This window comes from Ochotona curzoniae, unplaced genomic scaffold (genome assembly GCF_017591425.1).
Source record: "Ochotona curzoniae isolate NIBS_2020 unplaced genomic scaffold, NIBS_Ocur_1.0 scaffold_2476, whole genome shotgun sequence".
In the NCBI taxonomy this organism is placed as follows: Eukaryota; Metazoa; Chordata; class Mammalia; order Lagomorpha; family Ochotonidae; genus Ochotona; species Ochotona curzoniae.
The window spans coordinates 21492199-21505132 of record NW_024467095.1 but is presented as its reverse complement, the minus strand read 5'-3'; the positions used below and the strand labels follow the sequence as shown (position 1 = coordinate 21505132).

Below are 12934 nucleotides of genomic sequence, written 5' to 3'. Positions count from 1 at the left end.
TATCCTACAAACACCCTCCTCTATACTTTTGCTCATCTGCAGATTACTGCTAATAGCTCATACAGTATAAATGCTGCCTGAGTTGTCACTGCATTGCATGGAGATTAACCAAGAGAGGAGAAAAGCCCATGGATATTCAGTACAGATGTGGTTTCCTTTTGGAATGGTTTTCCTCTGTGGTTGGTTAACTCTGAGCTTGCAGAGACACAGAGAGCCAACTGTAATTCTTATAGGAAAAAAAAAAAAAAAGACAAGTTGCTGGTGAAGAAATTTGTTAGGGAGTGCTAGAAAAATTTTTATTCTGTATCTTCTTGGTGGCTTTCCTGTTGTAGGCGCACAGATCTTTCAATTCTCTGCTCTTATTCATCAGACCATCATTCTTCACCACACTCTGAGATGCCTAAAGCTTATCGCGTTTCCCAGCAAAGGTTATTTTGGTTCATCTGACCTATTTCTTTCACCACTCCAACACAATATGAATAACTGTATTTTTTCTCCTCTGCAGAGGCTTTGCCTTATAAAAAATAATAAAATAAAAATACTCAAGGTACAGTGCTTGCCAAGAATCTCAGGCTCCTGTTGGAGACTCTCCAAACACACAGGGATGGTTTTATTATGACATTCAAGTTTCATCTCAGGTTCATTTATTTGCCCCTACCCCCCCCCCAGCAGCAATTTTCACAATGAAGAAAACACCCTGGGAGACCCCTTGAATAAAACATATCGTGAAGAGGTCTCACTGGGAACCAAGCCAAAAGATCAAGGATGGAGCTGTCACTGGCTTCTCTAGAAGAAATTCAGAACAGACACCTGTCAGGCCCGGGAGCAGCAGGAGGATGCCGTTTTGTCAGTGGAGTGGCATGTCGTTTGGGGGCTGCTTAGCAGCTCCTCGGCCCTCATTCAGATGCTCCCGGTTGCTGTGGGACGTTCAGGTTGCACAGAAAAGGCACGAGCCTTCTCTCTTTGGAGTACTGGTGGATGTCAAATTCATAACTTGATATGGAGTTTGTGCATGGCCTTTAGCAACAAATGCCACAGGGTGGTTTACAGAGAGCTTTCCCAGGGAGATGACAATGTGCTGTTCCAGGGTGCCATCCCTCACAGGCGATGTGAATGACTGACTTTGTCCTGGGCCCAGCATGGTGCATGGCACACGTGAGGTGTTACCAACTGCAGGTTAGGTAAACCAAGCCCATCTAGCCATGATTGATCCAGGAGCTAGATGGCTCACTGCCATCTTTTGACAATGTGTTCACTGGCCTTAGATAAGACTCTGTCTTGTTTGAACCACACAATCTGTCACCTCTTAAAATGACTTATGTTGGCATTTCGCCTTGGCAAAGTAACATCAAAAGTTAAAAAGAGCTAAAACAGTTGGGTTCTAAAGGCAGTTGAATCAAAGAGACCCCATGCAGCCACAGGACCTTAGACTAAGTCTTCATTCTTTGCCATGATGAACTAGAGATTGACTGAAGACGAGGAGGGACTGGGCTTTTCTATAGGCTTGGAGCTTTGAGGCACAGACAGGCAGCAATCTGGAGTGTGGAGAAGCCAGGGAGCTGAGGAGAACCTGCACAGGAGGCTTGGGGGACTGTCTAGTTCTGTTGATTTGGTTGCCAATGACAGAAGATCAATTCAGAACTAATTTGCTGTGGGAAATTCTCAGGGTAGGTCACAGAGCTACAGACTTTAAGGAAGAAAAAAACAAGACTTATGAAGGAAATCCAGGGAAGTTCAGAGATCTAAACCCACGGGCTGAAACACTACTGAGTCAGTCTCTCTCTCTCTCTCTCTCTCTTTCTCTCTCTCTCTCTCTCTCTCTCTCTCCCCACATTACTCAATGACTTCTTTTTCGTTGCTCTGCTTCTCTACCCATCTGATAACTGGCTTGTTACCTCTTCAAGCCACACCTTCCACATACCATGCAGCACAATAGCTACACCGTTGAGCTCAAATCCTCCCAATTTTACCAGAAGAAAGGATCCTAGTTTTTTTGATTGCCATTTTCAAATTCCAGAGACTCTTAAATTGGCCCAGCTTCAGGGCAGAGGAAGAACGCTGGTGTATAGTTCCCCTTCAATCTCAGAATTACTATGGCGAACTGGAGAAAGAACCCCTCCAATGAGAACAGGATGTCATTCCAGGAGAAAGAATCAGACACAGTGAGCGTAAGAAGCATTGGGTGCACAAGGTTCTGAAAGGAAGAAGAAAAGATAAACCCGGGAAGCAGTGAAAAAATAAATAAATAAGTAAGTAAGTGCTGCCCTGAGGGTTACACCCACAGGTGCTGGGGGACCCTGTCCCCTATCTTCTATCAGACAGTGCAGTGCAGTTGCGTCGGAATTTCTGAGCATGCCTCGGAAGGCAAAGGCCTCCACCCACCTGGGACAGCTGCTAAAGCCTCTAGGATCTGGGCACTCTTGTCTTTTTTAATCCGATCTCTCCCAGTGGGTCACAGACTTCCCAGCAGCCTTACCCGCCTCCGATGGGAGAAGGAAGGCCAGTAGAAGGAGGTGGAGAAGGAACAACTGGAACTCCTCCTTAGGGAAATGTGGGCCACCTCAAGGCGGGGGCCCCAGGCCATAGTTTTGGTTTTTCAGGCAGAGAGAACCCCACGCAGAGGCTTTAGAACTGAACACACTCGCGTCAGCACATCCTGAGCACATCTGCCATTCAAGTACACGTGGACAGAGACATGGAAAAATATTCGCAATGATTGTTTATACTGAAGGGATGATAAGTGGTTTTATTTCCTCTCTATTTCTTCATTTTCTATTAGCAGTACGTGTTGCATTTTTATAATGGGACAGAAGTGCGAAATACGTACATATGTCCTCAACCTCCTCTGATATCCCCAGTTAAAATAAAATGTGATGGAAAATAATTTCAAATTAAAATTTACTTAAAAGCCAAGATAAAAATAACATTTATTCACAGACGGCTTGAAAAAGTGCCATGGAATAATGCTTTTGGAATTAAGAGGAGCTTCTCTGCATCTATATAAGCTCGAACATCGTATAATTTGGATGATGTTGATCAATGTTTATGGTGTTTTTAAGAGCAGGTTTACTTTCCTAGCTGGGTTTGGCTAAAGCTAACGTTAAATTAATTTGCATTCCCTGAGCACACACCGCCTGCAACGGTGCTGAGCACTTGAGAGAAATTGACCTTGGATGAAACATTGGCTGCCAAAAAAACAAAGTGCCCAATCTCCACATAGATAATGAAGAACTGACACTAGCACTCAGCAGACACCAGAGCGAACCAGAGCCCATGACAATCCTCAAGTGGTGCCATTCAGGAAAACACAGTGGCATCAAGGCATGATCGCTTCCGGCTGCATGCCAGTCTAAATACGAACATTCTGCATGCCCACGAAGGGCACCTGAGAAACCCTCTCCATCATCAAAAACCATTGCCATTAGCATAAATCCGAAACTGAATGTTACAGTCAATCATTTCAGAATCTCAGGTGACCGGTCCTGAGTTTTCCTCTTCCTTCCTTGCTGTCATCCATGTTTTTTCTTGTTCCTGTTTGTTTCCTTTCTTGGACCCCCATATCACATGGCACAGAAAACCTAAGGGGGTTCACAGAACGAAGTAGCAAACGCAAGTAAATTCCCAAAACCAGCATAGAGCATCGTTTTTCTGATTATTATGTCTTCTGCACCTGTATAAATTTGGCTTTGAACTTTTTATTTTTTTATTCATTCATTTAATTATTTGAGAGGTAGAGAAATAAAGGTAAACGAAAGGAGAAAAGGACATGTCCCATCTTCTGGTTTCCTCTCCAAATGTACATAATAGCCATGGCTGGGCCAGGTCAAACCCGGCAGCCTGGCAACCTGATCCTAAGTTTCCTACACGGGCGACCGGGACCCAAGCACCTGCTTGCCTCACACCATACGCTTTAATAGGAAAACTGGAATTAGAAACAAAACCAGGCCTTTAAATTCAGGCACTCTAATATGGGGTGTGGGTATGCCAAGAGATACCATCTCTCCTGCACCAAGTGCCCACCGTGCTTAGGACTTCTTGGAAACTGACAGAATACAGTCATTCTGTAACAATAAAATACACCTATTGCTCCAGAAAATTCAAGCTGCTTTCATTGTGTCATTCCTTTTGTTTAATGCCATGAATAGTTACAGAACTGCTCCCAGCGTGGTCCACTTATGCATTATCACGGCTCACAGGCATCGATGCTTTCTGTGTTCCAGGCACTCTATGAAGCATCGCACATGCATCTGGTTTTCTTAACCCTCACAAAATCCATAGGAGGTGTGCACCACTATTATTCCCATTTATTTAGTATGATGTATGATGTACGCATGATGTATGTTTGATGTAGCCCAACCAGTATCTGAAAACAGAACATATAAGGCATCACTGAACCAAGGTTTATCACACTTCAACGTTGATATACACTCTAAGCATTATTTAGCAGATATGTCTGGAACGAGCTTTAGAAAGTGGACCTCTTTGGTAAGAAATTAGCCATATTTTGATTGTTATAAAATGGTTCAAAATGAGCAAAAGTACTGATATTAATAAAACATGTAATTACATACCCGCCATCCAAACATGGTAGGTTTTGATGTGTTTCTGTATTTCTTCAGTTTTGTGTTAAGTGCAGGTACTGTTGAAGACCCAAGGGCATCCTTGTTACTAAGTAAGCCCTGAGAAAAATATTTGGCAACAATTATGACAGCATTTCTGCAACAAATGTGCTGCTTACCTACTCTTGTGTGTAGAATCTCCTTACCAAAGTGAAGCCTAATGCATCCCCAACATGGGGAGCTGAGCACGGGGTAGGGGAGATGATGGGTGGATGAAAGCAACCAGGGCTAAGAGGCAGCAGCTGTCTGGAATTCTGGCCTAGCTCAGGGAGAGAACTAATGAGAAAAAAATGGATGAGCTACATGTTTCTTGAATAATTGTAACTACCACACATTTTTGAGTTTTGATGAAATGTAGACAATAGACAGTTCCAGGATCTATGTTTCTGGCACATATACTCAGAAGCCGTATTTCAAAATCAAATGAACAGGTGGTGAAGATGTATTGTTTCGGCTTTCATTTAACTAGAGGGCTACCTTAGCTTTGCCAAGAAGTTGCTGATGGAATTCCTACGAACAAAATAAAACCTTTCTTAAAACATAGTTCTAAACCCCCCAGGGAAAAAAAATGATTAGGTCCCCAAGTTCTTTTTTTTTAAGATTTAATTATTTCATTGGAAAGGGAGATATACAGAGAGAAGGAAACACAAAGAAAAATATTCCATCCACTGGTTCACTCCCCAAGTGGCCACAATGGACAGACCTGAGCCAATCTTAAGGCAGGAGCCAGGAGCTTCTTCCCATGTGGGTCTCCCATGTGGGTGCAGGGTCTCAAGGCTTTGGGCCATGCTCAGCTGCTTTCCCAAGTTACAAGCAGGGAGCTGAATAAGAAGTGGAGCAGCCAGGATTAAAACCAATATAGGGCCCCAGGTGTACAAAGCAAGGATTCAACCACTTGGCCTTCACTCAGCTTTTACCTAGACCCTTTTCAGCGTCTCACATCCATTTTTTTCAACACTGGCCACCTACACATGAACCTTGGAGCTGCTTAATCATTTCCTTCTGTGTTCCCATGCCTTTGTCTCTCAAGGTAACTGAACAAAAGCTTAGATGGGAAATAAAGATCCTTTCATTTAAACTTTACCCCAGGTGCTAACTCAGCTTTTTGAACTGAAAGTCTTACTGTAACTTTGTTGGTCACGGCTGTTTAGAGTCTTACTTCTTACTCTGGTCTAAGGCTCTAAACTCCTGAGCTTTTTCTCTATTCCCTTTCATTGGTGGTTGAAAACTGGTTAGTTGTTTTTTGGGTTTTTTTTTTCCTGAATCTCTTCCCTGATGTAGACAACAAGAAGCAAATAGCAAACATGACCATTCCACAGCATTTAACACACTTTCCCTAAAGCTATGGGTCAAGGACCCTTGTTTGACCTTCCAGTTATGTGAAGTGACAGTTTACAGAATACTGTATTGCATTAAATAACCCCTCACTTTTTCATATGGTACACACTCCTTGGCACCCAGTGGATGGCTGAGGCCACAGTTGGTGCCACGCTTTTACATACTGTCTGTTCCTATTGATTTATACTTAGGATAAAGTTTAATTTATAGATTAAACAAGTAAGAGAATGAAGTGGTAACCAATAATAATATAGAACAATTATGGGATGGAGATTTAGCCTGGGGCTAAGACCTCAGTTAGATATGCATCCCATATTGTTCCTATTGATTTATACTTATGATAGAGTTTAACTTATAGACTGAACAAGTAAGAGAATGATAATAATAACTAATAATAATATAGAATATTGGAGTGGAGATTTAGCCTGGGGTTAAGACCTCAGTTAGATATGCATCCCATATTGGAGTGCCTAGAATGATGCCTGGCTCCAACGTCGGACTCCAGCTCCCCCCCAAAAGCAGATCTCTGCAGGCAGTACTGATGGCTCCATTTTGTTCCTGTCGGCCTCGTTGGATACATGAACTGAGTTGCCATCTCCTCTCCTTGGTCTGGCTCAGACCTGACTGTGTTAGACTTTTGGGAAATAAACCAGCAGATGTGATTCATTCATTCTCATTCCTTCTCCCTCTCAAACGCTTCTTCTTGTGATGATGTAAGATGAGTAATACCTGTGTGGCAGAATGAAAGGAGATGAGTGTTGTGGGCATTGTGAAATAACATTAGGGTACTACGTATGCTTTATTGGACCGCCTGTTCTACAGTACTAGGACAGTCAGTCTGATAACTGAGACACCAACTACGTGACTAGCAGGTAGTGAGTGTATACCACATGGATACACTGGACAAAGGATTCGCATCCCAGGTGGAATGCAACAGGACAGGGCAAGAGTGTATCATACCTCTCAGAGCAGTATATAGTTATAAACTTTGAAAGTGCTTATATCTGGAGTTTTCCATTTATTCTTTTCAGATCACGGTGGACTGCAAATAGTTGAAGCTACAGACAGCAAAATTAGAGACAAGGGGATGCTACTGTACCATTCTGTCCTATCTTTCTAGGCTGTCCTATCCATTTCTGCACCATCTGTCACCTGACCATAAGACAGTGCTACGTATTCTACATTTATGTTATAATTACAACCTACTTTAAGGTATCCATTGGTTGGGATTGTATTCGCTGCAAAGCTAGAAAACTATGAGAAGTTTGATGTATATAACTTTATTTTTCACCCAGGGCACAGTACAATACAAGTGTTAAATTTGGAGGGAAGCTTCCTAAAGTCTCTGAAACTGAATAGAAACGCACAAAGGCAATTATGTAGAATATGTTCAATGACAAAAGGTTATACATACTAGCATCTAAGAATGATTGAACAAGTGGTAGGGTAGTGTAGTTCTGTTACTGCAGGGTCTTAAAGATGGGTAGAACATTGACAGTGGGGGAGAGGAGGGACACAGAGGAGGTGGATGAATATTCATTATGAGGGGTATTATATATGTTTATAAGATAACATTGAAGTAAATGAACGCACTAGAGGAGTTAATATTTTGAAGACTTAACTAGGTGTAACTGTCCTCCTACCCCATGAATTTAACCTCCCACCCACCTCCACTGAAGAAGGTTCAACAAAAAGTATGACCTAAAGAAATACTAACTCTGAAATACCATTATATAGTGTAAAGTCTTATACAGATCAAATGTTGTCAAATCAATCATCAGGAACACAGAGTCCTGTCAAAATAGCTGCAGGAACTTTACCAGAAATTGAAAAAGAATCCAATTCTAAACAGAGAGAGAAGCCATAGATATTAATGAACATCAAGGATTGAAGGATGGAAAGAAACAAATGAACCACTTTCTGTAGATGGAAAAAATACCCCCATGATGTGGAATTTCAAGTAAGTTCAAGTCCAGTGGGGGACTGGAAGGAACCTAGGCTTCCAATGACCTTAGTCATCAAGTTCTTTAGCATTCAAAATACTTTCATGTCCATCCAAACACTTGGCTCCAGAAACACTGTCAACCTGTGAGGTCGGGAAGCCTGGTGCTGTTGGCCCCACCACATGGAAAAGATCAGACAGTCGTGTGCACACCTGACTCATGGGACCCAGGTCCTTGAAGGATGCAGGGTTTGACCCACCACCCAGAGAACACCTTCTCCAGAGAGCCAGCACTCACACGGGAGCAAGCAGGCAAGAGAACCAAGCTCGCTCCTCCAGATTTGCCTTGGAAATTTCTGAAAGGTTCATACGAAATGAAGTTCTTGGGGAGCTAGTGTTGCCTCTAGAATCTAATTAGCACAGCAGTGGGAAATAGTAATACCCTCACACTGATAAACTGTTTTGATATTTGTTTTGTTCAGAGACAGAAGGAATGATGAACTTGAGCTAGGAAAAGATAAGTCACTGCTCTGGAAATGCACCTTATAGTTGAAAGCTAAAAAAAAAAAAAAGAACTTGTATGTGAAACATCAAGAGAAACAAGTTGGTAAGGCAGCTTTGTAAAGAATTGTTAGATCTGCTGATTAGGATTCTTTTGTCTAAAATGTTTCCTCAATAACAATCATAAAGGAATTCCACTTCCAAAAAAAGACTATATTAAGGCAGTAATAACGATAAACTTAATAACAGTACTAGTAGTCATGGCAACAGCAATCACTGCTTTTGAAAAAGATTTTTTAATTTGAAAGAGTGACATGCAGAGGGAGAGAGAGAGAAAGAGAGGAAGGAAGAAGGTAATAAGGAAAGAAGAAAGAAAAGAGGGGAGGAGGGAGGGCAGGGAAGGAAGAAAGAAGTATGTCTCTTCCGTTCATAGGTTTACTCCACAAATAGCCACAACAGCCAGAACTGTAAGGCTAAAGCTGAGAGCCTGGGCCATCTTTTATTACTTTCCCAGGCCAATCATAAAGGGGCTGAACTCAAAGCAGAACAGCCCAGTGCTGCCAGGGATGCCAGGGCACACAGTACCAGATTATCCTATTGCACCACACCACTGGCCCCTCCAGAGGCTGCACTTTATTAACACCCTATGAGCTACACAATTAGCTCAATGTCACAAATGAAGCAAAGAAAGAGTTCGATAAGGAATAGGGTTGAGATGCAAGCCTGGGTCTGCCCGACTCCCGAGACTATGCTTTGAATTCTGTGCTAGAACTGCCATTAAATGGAACATGAATTAGCAGGTCCAATCAGATGCCATGGAGCATCCTTCTTCAAGTAGGCTGATATGCCTACTAGGAAAAAAGTTGGAAAACCATCCCGTCAGCTTGCAGGCCAGTGTTTCTGGAGCAGACACTAGCATACACAGAGAAAGTTCCACTCAGTTCTCTAAGTAAACATGAACATGACCTCCTGTCTTTCTGATTTAGCATCTTTCTTCTTCGTGGTAACATACAGCCTAGCCCGAAATTCACTGAAGCTCAGATGAATTATTTAAAAGTGTGTATCTTTATTACTCTTGAACTTTCTGCCAATAAAAAAAAAACAATCCTGCAAAGCATTTAGATGTAAACACTCCTAAAAATTTTAATATCATACGTTGTTCGAGCCTTTATGAAAGAAAACAGTGTTGGGAGACATTAAATCTTCTTAGGAGTGTCAGAACAAATAAAGAAAGTTGACCTCACTAGCCTGGGGCCATGCTCTTGAAATTACACTTACAGTAACTCCTTCCCTTTGGCTCATTTGGTTTTTATAGACTCTGGATGATAAACTCACAGCCTTGTTTGTGCAGTACAAGCATACTCCACAGAAGGGAGGCGGTTACAAGAATAATGACGAGGCATTTGGTCTCTCCAGCATCCTCCCCCCAAGAACCACTTACTCATTCAGAGGTTCTCCACTGGAGCCTCAGCTTACAACTTAACCTTCCAGCTCAATGGAACACTGCCTTGAGCTTAATTCTGTAGAGAGCTCAGGTCAATACTTTATTAGATTCTTGTATCATTTTGCATGATTTGATCCCTGCAAGACATTCGAGCAGAGGAGAGGTCTCCATGTGTTGGAAACTTGCTCACAAAGTCAGAGTTGAGTTGGGTTTTGCCTTTTTCTTCTATATTCATACTATGTATCCAGAGAAGCCATTGATATATTGATATACATATCAAAATTCTCTTGACCTCATTCGTTTTTGTAAGATCTTCTCTGGTTTTTATTTTGGGCTACTCGACGTTGACATTTTAGAAAGTATTCAGTATTTGATTCTGAGCAAAAAGCAGAACTATTTGAGTCACCACCTACCTACCCCCCACCACCCCCCCCCAAAAAAAAAAGAGGAAATAAAACATTAAAGCCTTGTACTCCTTGCCCTGCCTTTGCCTTCAAACCAGTTTGTGGCTTAATGCTCAGCCCACCTCCCATCCCAGAGAACAGGGAGCTCATGTGCAAGGACCTGGCTCATGGAGCTACAGTGTGTGTGTTAAAGAGCTCCAAGAATGTTGAAGATGACGCCCTTAACAATGCACTTTCCTAACCCCTTAAACCATGCGAGGATCGCTGAGAATTTAACAGAGCAATATCCCTGCCCACAAACCAGCCCAATACATGGTGGGAAAGTTGCAAGCAGCAACCTTAAGCCTGACCAGTGAAAATCAAGGGGTCACATACACTGTGGCCTAAGTCCACTTACTGATGTGGGGCACAACTGAACCAATTCAGCTTGAACCAAAATAAGTTGGAGGGTGACAAAGGTACTGGGTATCCACCATGAAAAGGGAGTTTGTACAGTCAGTGGTGGGATGATGGGATCATCAAAAGGGGCAAAATGTGTCTTTTAGCCTCAAGGAGCTTATTTTCTGGGAGAGGACAAAGGACAGGAGGTAGGAACACATATATATTTCTTCAGATAGTAAAAATCTATTAAACTTCATTCTCCTCTAGCAAAGACTTGAACAAGTTGCTCTCCCTATCAGTATGTAAATAATACAACATGAACGTGGCAAGACAGCATGTCAACAGTCTGACCTGGTGACAAAGCCACAGCCCGTAAAGCAAGATTTCTCTATGAAGATGATCTAAGTGATTCCTGCAGGTCGGGATTGTTGAATTCAGAGGTTCTTATTAAGACAAAAAAAAATCAAAAGAAGTCCTTATTAACCATATCCTCCACTCCCCAGCCCTATACGCTCCAGCAAGATACAGAAATCAGCTTTCTTGTATCGAAACTAAGAACCAGGTGACCTGTTTTAATGAGGTTTGTTTGGGTAGAGTGAAAATACACACAGTCTGTGACCCAGTCAACAGCTCGCTTCCTTCCCAAATGCCTGTTCTGTCTTTGAAAGTAAAAGAAAACAGCTGCCAGGGCCACCATCCCCAGGGTCTTTAGGACGAAGGTTTCTTGCCACTGACTCGCACTTGAGTGCATGAAGCGTGTTTTAGCACCTGGCATATTCATGCATGAAGCATGGCTGCTGCCTCCATGAAGACACGATCAGTAAGGCAGATAGGAACCAAGTGTCAGCCGAAGTATGAGCGTGTTGCATGGAAGCACGGGAGGGGGGATGAGCCATGCTAGGGGAGGAGGCACAGAGCAGAGCAGGCACGTGGTGACCTTGAGGCTGTTCCTTAGAGATCTCCTATGGGGCCCTGGGAGACCAACATTGTCTTACTTCTTTTTCACGACAGAGATTCAACGTTTGCATTTAAGGTATTCATAAGAGTTACACCAAAGAACATATGAAAAAAAAATAAATCATAACCCATCAAACCCATCTGATCTGAAGCAGAAATAAAGACTCCTAATGAATATGTCAACACGTCCAAGCTTTTCAATTGTTTTCTAAAGCAATTTCATCTGCAAATGAATTATGTGCTGCAGGGCTAGCTGGGACGCCCAATCCTGTACTCCAGAAAACGTCACTTTGCATGTCTTACAGCTAGCTCAGTGGGAGCACAGTCGTAATGCAGTTCCTCATCCCAGCATAGGACTCTGAGCTGTCAGTCTCTCTCTCTCTCTCTCTCTCTCTCTCTCTCTCTCTCTCTCTCTCTCTCTGTGTTCCTCCCTCCTTTTCCCTCCTGCCCTCCCTCCTTCCATCACTCCTTTTTCAGCATATAACTGAAGCTTATATGTCTCAGGTTGAGAGGGTTTTTGGTTTTTTTTTTTTTTTTTGGCCAAGCACATCAAGTTCCTAAATCATCTCTAAAAAAAAAAAAAGATCCCTGGATTTCTATTTTATCTAGCATGAAAACCAAAGTCCAATCCGGGAGGCATTATATTGTTACATCTATCGGCAGTGCACTAAAATCGCTCTCAAAGACTGTAATTCTCCAAGCTATTTTTTTAGGACAATAGGCAGCGTAGGTTGTTTCTTATGCACAGGTACCTGAAAGCAGGTTCCTATCTCACATAAATTTATCTTCCCTCTGAAAAGTAAATGTATCTCAACATGGGGTCTGCAGTTCTGAAGGCTTGCATGCTGCCCTTCCACTCGGGAGAGAGAGAACTCTGCCATGGCATTCAGTGTGAGGATTTGATGGACAGCGTCCTGGAGCGGTTCCTGAGCTGGTGTTCAATTGCCCTCTAGTGGTCAGTACTCGTAACTGCTGGGCGTGGGGCAGGGACCCTTCTCTGGGAAGCCAGCCTGGATGTGACATCAAACCAGAGCCATAGGTTGTAGCCTAGGTTGTTGCTCATCGAATTTGAAATGCTGTCGTGGAGGCCAGACCTACTATGGTTTACACAAATGAAAGCACACTGTCGTATTTAAAGGGTACAAAGATTTTTTTTTTCATACCCTTACACATCTCATTGCTCTGTCTCAGCTCTGAGTACACAGGCGAGCCTTGAGAAATGCTTGCTGAATGTCCGGATAAATAAATAAAGCCAGTTTATAAGCAAGGGATTCTGGTTACACCTCCATAAGTTCAACCCATCTGGGGCAATGCAGATTTCTGAGAGGCAGTAGATGCGTAAGTTTTT

At 42.7% G+C, this 12934-nt stretch overlaps 1 protein-coding gene across 1 annotated transcript in view; it reads left to right on the top strand.

Moving 5' to 3' along the window:
* The window catches only part of CNTNAP2 (contactin associated protein 2), a 1623532-nt gene that overhangs the window by 1498235 nt on the left and 112363 nt on the right, over positions 1–12934 (top strand). The window lies entirely within an intron of this gene.